Below are 10,701 nucleotides of genomic sequence, written 5' to 3'. Positions count from 1 at the left end.
GTTTACATTAGAGTTTACTCTTGGTATTGTTTATTGTATGTGTTTGGATAACGTTATGATGACACAAATCCACCATTATAATATACAGAGTAGTTTCACTGCCCCGAAATTCCCTGTGTTCCATTTACTTATCCCTGCCCACTAACCACTGGCAACAATAAATTTTTTGTTATGTCCTTCATTTTGCCTTTTCCAGAATGTTATGTAGTTGATATCATACTGTATGTAGCCTTTTCAGACTGACTGCTTTCACTTAGTAATATGAATTTAAATTTCTTTCATGTCTTTGCATAACTTGATAACTAATTTCTTCTTAGCACTGAATAATATTCCATTGGTAGGATGTACCACAGTTTGTTTATTCATTCACCCGCCAAAAGACATCTTTGTTGCTTCCAAGTTTTGGCAGTTATGAATAAAGCTGCTCTAAACATCTATGTGCAGGTTTTTGTGTGTACATAAGTTTTCAAATCCTTTGGGTAAATACCAAGGAACCCAATTACTGAATCATATGGTAAGAACTTCATTCCCTTTTATTGCCCCAAATATTCCACTTTATGGTTATGCCACATTTTATTTATCCATTCATCAGTGTGTGGACATTTGGATTGTTTCCACATTTTGACTATTATGAATATTGCTGCTCTGAACATTGTGTACAAGTTTTGTGTGGACATATATTTTTATTTCTTTTGGATATATAACTAGGAGTGGAATTCCTAGATCATATGGTAATTCTTTTTTTAAAATTAATTAATTTATTTATTCATTTTTGGCCACGCCAAGTGGCATGCAGGATCTTAGTTCCTCGACCAGGGATCAAACCAGTGCCCCCTGCAGTGGAAGCATGGAGTCTTAACCACTGGACCGCCAGGGAAGTCCCATAGATCATATGGTAATTCTACATCTGACTTTTTGTGGAACTACCAAAATGTTTTCCAGTTACCACATCATTCTCAATGCCAATGTATGAGGGTTCCAATTTCCCCACATCTAAACCAACACTTATTATTGTTCATCATTTAGATTATAATCATCCCGGTGGGTGTGAAGTGGTACTTATTACCTATGGTTTTGATTTGCCTTTCCTTAATGATGTTGAGCATCCTTTCATGTTTATTTGCCATTTGTATATCTTTGGAGAAATGTCTATTCAAATCCTTTTCAAATTTTTAAATTGGTGTCTTAGTTCAGGATGCTGTAACAGAATACCATAAATTGGGTGACTTAAACAACAAACATTTATTTCTCATAGCTCTGGAAGCTAGAAGTCAAAGATTAAGGCACTGGCAGATCTGAGGTCTGGTATGGACAGTCTTCCTGGTTTGCAGATGGCCACCTTCTCATTATATCTTCACATAGCCAAGAGAAAACTCATCTCTTTGTTTCTTTTTTTTGACAGCACTAATGCCATTCATGAGAACTACACCCTTATGACCTAATTACCTCCCAAAGGCTGCACCTTCCAGTTGTGGGTTAGGATTTCAACATATGCATCTGGTGGGGTGGGGGACACACTCAGTCCATAACAGTGGGGTTCTTTTTATTGTTGAACTGTAAGAGTGCTTCATATATTCTAAATACAAATTCTGCTATGGTCTGAATGTTGGTGTGTCCCCCACCCAACCAAAATTCACATGTCAAACCCTAATGACAAATGTAATGGTATTTGGAGGTGGGGCCTTTGGAAGATGATTATGTCATGAGGGCAGAGCCCTTACAAATGGGATTAGTGCCCTTATAAAAGAGCCCAGAGAGCTCACTTGCCCCTTCTGCTATGTGAGGACACAGTGAAAAAGACATCCATCTAAGAACCAGAAAGTGGACCATCATCAGGCACGGAATCTGCCAGCACCCTGATATTGTACTTTCCAGCCTCAAGAACTGTGAGAAATACATTTCTGTTGTGTAAAAGCCACTCAGCTATGGAATTCCTTATAGCAAAAGGACTCAGACAAGTTACTTATCAGATATGTTATTTATAAACATATTCTCCCATTTTGTAGGTGTCTTTTTACTTTTTTGGTGGCACCCTTTGAAGCAAAACAGTTTTCAATTTTGAAGAATTCCGATTTGTCTATTTTTTCTACTATTGCTATACTTTTGGTATCATATCAAAGAAACCATTAATCTAAGGTCACAAAGATTTACACCTATGTTTTGTTCTAAGAGATTTATAGTTTTAACTCAGACATATTTCTGCATCAATTGATATGATCATTCAGATTTTCCTCTTCATTCTATTAATGTAGCACGTTACATTGGTTTTCATATATTGAAACACCCTCACAGGACTGGGATAAATTCCACTTGGCCACAGTGTATAACTAGCATATTATTGCTAGTATTGTGTTGAGGATATTTGCATCTATAGTCATAAGGGATACTGGCTTTTAGGAGTTTTTTTCGGTTTTATTTTTTGTTTTTGGCTTTGATATCAAGCTATTGTTGGCCTCATAGGATGAGTTTGGAAGTTTTCCCTTAAATTCAATTTTCAATTTTTGGGAAGACTTTAAGAAGTGTTGGTGTTCATTATTCTAGAATTTGCTAGTGAAGCCACCTGGTCCTGAGCTTATCTTTGTTGGGAGGTTTGTGATTATTGATTTAATTTCCTTTTTTGTGATAAGTCGGTTAAGATCTTCTATTTCTTCTTGAGCTGCTTTTTGTATTTGTGTATTTCTAGGAGTTTGCCCATTTCATCAAGGTTATCACTTTGGTTGGCCAACAACTGTTTGTATTATTCTCTTATAATCCATTTTATTTATGTAAAATAGATAGTAACATCCCTACTTTCACTTCTGAAAGTGATTTAGTGATCTAATTCTTCTGTCTCTCTCTTATACTCATAGACAAAGGTTATCCATTTTGCTGTTATTTTCAAAGAACCAACTTCTGGGTTTGTTGATTATTTTTACATAGAATTCTCTATTTAGTTTATCTCTGCTCTAATATTTAGTATTTGTATTCTTCTGATAGCTTTGGGTTTAGCTTGTTCTTTTTCTAGTTTCATATGGTGTAAAGTTAGGTTATTATTTTATTTATTTATTTATTTTTGGCTGCAGTTGGGTCTTTGTTGCTGCACACAGGCTCTCTGCGGCGAGCGGGGACTACTCTGTTGCAGTGCACGGGCTTCTTATTGTGGTGGCCTCTCATTGCAGTGGCTTCTCTTGTTGTGGAGCACAGGCTCTCGGCACGTGGGCTTCAGTAGTTGTGGCACATGGACTCAGTAGTTGTGGCTCGCGGGCTCTAGAGCACAGGCTCAGTAGTTGTGGTGCATGGGCTTAGTTGCTCCGCAGCATGTGGGATCTTCCCAGACCAGGGCTCGAACCCGTGTCCCCTGCATTGGCAAGCAGATTCCTAACTACTGTGTCACCATAGAAGTCCCTAAAGTTAGGTTATTGATTTGAGTTTTTCTTCTTTTTTTAATGTAAATATTTATAGCTATAACTTCCCCTCTGATTTGGATGTATCCCATAAGTTTTTGTATCTTGTGTTTTTATTTCAATTCATCTCAATATATTTTCTGATTTCCCTTGTGATTTCTTCTCTGATACGTTGGTTAAGAGTGTGTTTAATTTCCACATTTTTTGTGGATTTCCCACTTGCCTACTGCTACTGTTATTTCTAGTTTCATTCCATTGTGATTGGTAAATATACCTGGTACATTTTCAGTCTTTTAAATTTTACTAAGACTTGTTTTGTGGCTTACTATATATCTATCCTGGAGAATGTTCCATATGCACTTGAGAAAAATGAGTTTTCTGCTGTTATTGGGTATGTACTGTATATGTCTGTTGGTATAAAGTGTTGTTCAAGTTCTCTATTTCCTTACTGATCTTCTGTCTCATTGTTTTGTTCATTACTGAAAATGGAGTATTGAAGTCTCCAACTACTATTGTGTAAAAATTTCTACCTTCAATCATGTCATTTTTTGCTTCATATAATTTGCAGCTCTGTTTGTAGGAGCATATTATGAACAGAATGTTTGTGTAACCCCTAAATTCATATGTTGAAGTCCTAACCTCTAATGTGGTAGTATTTGGAGATGGGGCCTTTGGGAGGTAATTAGGGTCACATGAGGTCATGATGCTGGATACCTCATGATGGAATTAGTGCTTTTATAAGAAGAGACACCAGAGAGGTTGGTCACTCTATTTCTCTGTGCTTGGACAAAGAAGTGACCATACTGACACCCTGATCTCCGAATTTCTGCCCCCAGAACTATAAGAAAATTAATTTCTATTTCTTAAGTCACCCAACTTATGGAATTTTGTTATGGCACCCCAGGCTGACTAAGACAGTGCATATATGTTTATAATTGTTATATTTACTTGATAGATTGAATCTTTAATCAATATCTCTGTCTGACCTCAGAAATAATGGGACAGAAACTTTAGCGACCATACACAACATGGAATGCACACTTTCCAAAAAGGGTTTGGAGAAGTCACTAAACAAATGGACGGCTGCAGTCCTCAACAAAAAATTCAGCAATCCCTGAGGAGGAGAAGAATCTGATTTCCACAGTTACAACGTTATTTCATTCAAAATGTCCACATCTCAACAAAAAATTACAAGGCATACAAAGACAATGGAAAAGTATGTCCCATTCATATGTTAAAAAAGAATTTGACAGGAACTATCACTGAGAAAACCCAGACATTGGATTTACTAGTCAAATACATTAAGCCAACTATCTCAAATATACTCAATGAGCTAAAGAAAACCATGGATGAAAAAAACTAAAGGAAATTTTTTAAATATATGAACAAAAATGAATGTCAGTCAAAAGATAGAAATTATAAAAAGGAACTAAAAAGAAATTCTGGAACTGAAAAGTACAATAACTGAAATGAAAAATTCACTAGAGGAGTTCAATGGCATATCTGAGGGAGGCAGGAAACTTAGTGAACTTGAAGGTAAGGCAATTAAAATGATCTAGTCTGAAGAGCACAAAGAAAAAAGAGTGAAGAAAAATGAAGAAAGCCTGCAAGACCTGTGTGACGACATCAAGCATACCAATATATGTGTAATAGGAGCCCAGAAGGAGAGAGAAAAGAACAGTAAAAATATTTGAAGAAATGACTGCCAAAATCTCCCCAAACATGATGAGAAATGAATATATACATCCAAGACTCTCAATAAGCTGCAAGCAGGATAAGCTCAAAGGGGTCCACACTGAGACATGTAATATTTAAATTATTGAAAAGCAAAGAAAAGACAGAACATTGAAAGCAGCAAGAAGTAATCAATTTGTCACATACCAGGGAGCTTCAATAAGATTAACGGCTCATTTCTTATCAGAAACCGTGAAAGACAGTTAACATCCTGAAAGAGAAAAACAAAAACAAAATGTTGACAGTTGTTCTATAGCTAGCAAAATTATCTTTCAAGAATGAAGAAGAGGGGACTTCCCTGGTAGTCCAGTGGCTAAGACTCTGTGCTCCCAATGCAGGGGGCCCGGGTTTGATCTCTGGTCAAGGAACTACATACCGCATGCTGCAACTAAGAGCCACATGCTGCAACGATGATCCTGTGTGCCGCAGCTAAGACCCAGAGCAGTGATATAAATAAATAAATATTTTTAAAAAGAATGAAGAAGAATTTAAGATATTTCCAGATAAAAACTGAAGGAGTTTACTAGTAGACCTTCTGTTGTGACTTCGTTAAATTAACATTTGGGCTACTTAAGAGCCCCAGGGTGTTGGATGGTGAACTGCAGTTGAAAAAAAGGTCACAAAGGAATTGAAATAGAGAAGTTTATTACTCACAGGTCCTGGAGGAGGTACACAGCACGCCTCAAGGGGCTATGCAGGGAGGTCAAGGGTGCAGGCAGAGAGCACAGCAGGATGTAGGGCACATGCCTTTATTAGGGTCTGTGGGTAGAGTGTTTTGGGGTTCCCATGCTAAGGCCAGATCGGTTGATTCAAACCAAAAAGAATGGGGTTTCAGTAAGCTTTGTGGAGGTCTTATCAAAGGGGAAGGCCCTAGGAGGCAGGGGAGTCTGTTTATTACAAAGGCCGTTGGGGGGGTCCTATCAGGAACTTACATTTACTTGTGACTCTGTGGGTAGTTACTTATGGCATGTGCTTGGTGGGGGAGCTAGTGTTTATTCAAGGCCCTTGCAGGTCACTTGACTACACAAAATGGATGCCAAGGCAGCAATGTTATGAAATAGTTTAGCTAAACTCTCAAGACCTTCCTTATAAGAAATGCTTTAGTCTAAAATGAAAGGACAGTAGATAGTAACTTGAAGCCATAAATACATAGGAAAATATAAAAACCAGTATTATTGTACTTGGTTGGAACTCCTCTTTTTTCTCTATGACTTAAAAGCAAAGCATAAAAAAGAATAAATTTATGTTAATGGATACACAATGTATAAAGGTATGACCTGTGACAATAATATGAAGAGGGGGAAAAGAGATGTACAGGAGCAGACTGTATACTAGTGAGGCTAAGTTGGTATTATTCAAACTATGTTATAAAATTTAAGATGTTAATTGTAATCCCCAAGGCCAACAATAAGAAAGTAACTAAAAATATACAGAAAAGGAAAAAAGAGAATCAGTCATATACTACTAAAAATTTAACTAAATACAAAAAAAATCAACTATGTACAAAAGAAATGGAGGAATTCAGGAACAAAAAAATACATAAGATACAGAAAACAAATAGGTAAATAGCAGAAGTCCTTCCTTATTATTAATTACTTTAAATGCAAATGAATTAAACTCCAATTAAATGGCAGAGATTGGTGGAATGGATCCACTAATTTATATGCTGTCTATAATGGACTCTCTTTAGATAGAAAGACATAAAGAGACAGAAAGTAAAAGAATGGATAAAGATTCTCCATGAAAATAGTAACCAAAAGAGAGCTGGGATGGCTACATTATTGTCAGACAAAATAGACTTTAAATAAAAAATGATTACAAAACACAAAGAGGACAGTATATTGATTAAATGATTCAATATGTCATTGAAAATTCAATTAACAATCAAGTTAAGAAAAAGAAAGAGAATTTTATTTGAGCCAAACTGAGGATTATAACCTGGGAGACAGACTCTCAGAAAGCTCTGAGAACTGTTCTGCCTGTTAGAATTCAAAGGCACACTCATATACGTTTCCGAGACAAAAGATCATACATCAAAACGACATAGTGATATTTTACATAAAGTTCACCAAGGATACATAGTCCAGGTAAGCACATACAGAGTGAGCAGCAAGTCACTATGACCCCCTACAGAGTTGGGAAAGAATGCTATTCCTTTAAGAAGTTACATTGCTAGCATCAGAATTAAGGGGGAAAAAATTATCTTTACAGTTGAGCAAGGATTCCCATTTTTGAGGAGGTCTGGTTAAAGTGTAAAGCAGATGCACACCGCACATTACGGAGGGGGGAAGGTGGCCCAAATGGACAGAGAGAGAGAGAATTTTTTGTTTAAAATTTCTTCTCCTGCCTTAAAATATAAATTTTATTTCATCAAATACATTCTTTTTTTTCTTTTTCTTTTTCTTTTGGCTGTGTCGCGTGGCTGGTGGGATCTTAGTTCCCCGACCAGGGATTGAACTCAGACCCACGTCAGTGAAAGCACTGAGTCCTAACCACTGGACTGCCAGGGAGTTCCCATCAAATACATTCTTAAATACGTTTTTACTATAAATTCTTATTTACCAATGGAAATTGCCTTTTTATTTCTTTAATTCTAGAGGTACATATATTTTAAAATTTCAAAGAATTAGCAAAGTTTTAAGAAATATCTCTCCACACACCATTAACATGTCATTTTTTTTTTAATGGGCGATCTTTTTTAAAAAAATATTTATTTATTTATTTTGGCTGCGCTGGGTCTTAGTTGCAGCACGCAGGGTTGCAGATTTATTAGTTGTAGCTGGCATGTGGAATCTAGTTCCCTGACCAGGGATCAAACCCAGGCCCCCTGAACTGGTAGCACAGAGTCTTACCCACTGGACCACCAGGGAAGTCCCAACTTGTATTTTTTTTTAAAACGTATTTACTTGGATTGAGTAAAACAATATTGGCTACATTTTTTTTTTTGGTCCCAGATATTATGACCAGCAGTATGGAAAGAGAGATAAAAGATATGAATTAGTTCTAAAGCATATCATAGTTTAATTGGTGAGGCCAGAAGAGTGTAAAATGTAAAAATATAAAATAGTGAAACTAGGCAATTCCCTGGCGGTCCAGTGGTTAGGACTCCATGCTTCCACTGCAGGAGGCCTGGGTTTGATCCCTGGTCGGGGAACTAAGATCCTGCATGCCTCGCAGTGAGACCAAAAATAAATAGATACATAAAATAAAATAGTGAAACTAGTTAGAAATGTAAGGCAAATATTCTCAAAATTCTAGCATAATCATAGGTTTTTATTAGTTTCTCCATTTGGGAGGAGAGGGTAGTGACATTACACTTCTCGAAAACTAAAAACAAATGCAAAGATGGGACAGCATTTTTAAAAAACTCAAGAGGTAGTGTGGACCAAGGATTTTGTATCCAGCCAAGTTTTCCTTCCAGTACAAGGCTATAGAAAAATAGTTTTCAATATGTATGCATTCCCATAGTCCTTCTGGAGGAATCTATTAGAGGGCAAGCTTCATCCAATCAGGAGTTTACTGGGAGGGCTTCCCTGGTGGCGCAGTGGTTAAGCATCCGCCTGCCAATGCAGAGGACATGGGTTGGAGCCCTCGTTGGGGAAGATACCACATGCCGTGGAGCAACTAAGCCAGTGCGCCACAACTACTGAGCCTGCGCTCTAGAGCACACGAGCCACAACTACTGAAGCCCCTGTGCCTAGAGCCCAAGCTCCACAACAAGAGAAGCCACTGCAATGAGATGCCTGCGCACCACAACAAAGAGTAGCTCCCGCTCGCCACAACTAGAGAAAGCCCGAGCAGCAACAAAGACCCAATGCAGCCAAAAATAAATAATAAATAAATAAATTTATATAAAAAAAGTTTACTGGGAAAACTTCAGTAAAATGACTGAAAGTCAGCATTTAATATACTTATTATATATTATTACATATTATACATATCCAATGGTTTACCCAATTTTCCTCAAAATAACATCTTGCAAAATTATAAGGCAATATCACAACCAGGATATTGACATTGATATAATCTGATGATCTTATTTAGATTTTCCCAGTTTTACTTGTACTCATTTGTGTGTGTATCTACATGTCTCTGTGTGTTTAGTTCTATACAATTTTATCACATGTAGGTTTGTGTATCCACCAACTTTGTCAAAATATAGAACAGTTCATCACAAGAATCCATTGCATTGTCCTTTTATAACCACCCACATCCCTCCTGTTCTTTCATTCCCCTATCCTTAATCCCTGGCACCCACTAATCTTTTCTACATCATATAATTTCAGCATTTCAAGTATGTTATATAAATGGAATCATATATTATGTTACCTATTGAGATTTTTTCTTTCCAATCAGCATAATTCCCTGGAGGTTCATCCAAGTTGCTGTGTGTGTCAATAGTTCATTCTTTGTTTTAAAGTTTTAATTGCTGATTATTATTCCATGGTGTGGATGTACCATGTTTTTTTTTAACCAGTCACTTGCTAAAGGACATCTGAATTGTTTTCAGTTTTTGGCTATTTCAAACAAAGCTGATATGAATATTTGTGGACTTTCAATTTTACGGTTCAATACGTTTTTTATTTCCCTTGAAACTTCCTCTTTGACCCATGAATTATTTAAGTGTGTGGATTAATTTCCAAGTATTTGATGTTTTCTTATTGTTTTCTGTTTTTATTGATTCTAGTTTGATTCCATTATGGTCAGAGAACATATCTATATGATTTCAATTCTTTTAAATCTGCTGATGTTTGTTTTATGACCCAGCATACAATCTATCTTGGTGAATGCTCTATGAGTCCTTAAAAGAATGTATATTCTGCTGTTAGTGGGTGGAATGTTCTATAAACATTTAATTATATAGTTCTAAGACTGAAATAAAAGTAAAATGAACAATGTCACTAGGACCATATTTGTATTTACATTCTGGTATATCTGTGTTAAGTTTTCTATAGGGGATATATCTATTCTATATCTCTATGCTTAATAGGTCTATATATTAAGTCATTGGGCATATGCATCTTTAAAGCTAATAGGTATTGCCTATGTTTCCAAAGTAGTTATGATTTTCACTCTCACCAGGAGATGAAATTACCATTTCTCCAAATCCTCACCAACTCTTGATACTTGCCAACTTTATTTTTGCCAATAGACATTTGTGAGCAGGTGTCTGTGTAGTTCTGGTTCACATCCCTGATTACTAATGAGGAGGAACAATTTTTCTTATGTTTATTGATAATTTAGGTTTTCTTTTCTGTAAAATGCATATGGATTTCTACACTTTTCAACTCACTTATTTGAGTTTTTCTGACTGAAAGGAGTTTGCATTTTGAAGATATTCATCCACCCTTGTGCCAGTTATCAATTTATTGCCTCACAGCTCCAAATTTAACTTTCACTACCTGCTGTACTATAATGGACTGGCTTCTAAGCATTTTCTCCTTTAGAGTGAGCATGATGTTGAGCTTTTCAATAGGCTTCTCTTACTGGACCTGGTGTGCAGTGTTTTGCTTTTTCTTGCTCCTTTATGATTGTTTAGTAGTGCGGGTATGTGAGAACATTCAGTGCTGTTCTGCCCCAGCCA

General features: G+C 36.5%; 1 protein-coding gene across 1 annotated transcript in view; it reads right to left on the bottom strand.

Annotated features, from left to right (window-relative positions):
* Positions 1-10,701, bottom strand: part of ZNF420 (zinc finger protein 420) — a 68,770-nt gene that overhangs the window by 22,288 nt on the left and 35,781 nt on the right. Inside the window, exon 7 of the mRNA XM_036832780.1 lies at positions 5,265-5,328. The gene's annotated coding sequence lies outside the window, so the exon portion shown is untranslated. The remainder of the gene's footprint in view (positions 1-5,264; positions 5,329-10,701) is intronic.

The sequence above is a fragment of the Balaenoptera musculus genome, chromosome 19, assembly GCF_009873245.2.
Source record: "Balaenoptera musculus isolate JJ_BM4_2016_0621 chromosome 19, mBalMus1.pri.v3, whole genome shotgun sequence".
Lineage (NCBI taxonomy): Eukaryota > Metazoa > Chordata > Mammalia > Artiodactyla > Balaenopteridae > Balaenoptera > Balaenoptera musculus.
This window is presented reverse-complemented; position numbering and strand designations above follow the sequence as displayed.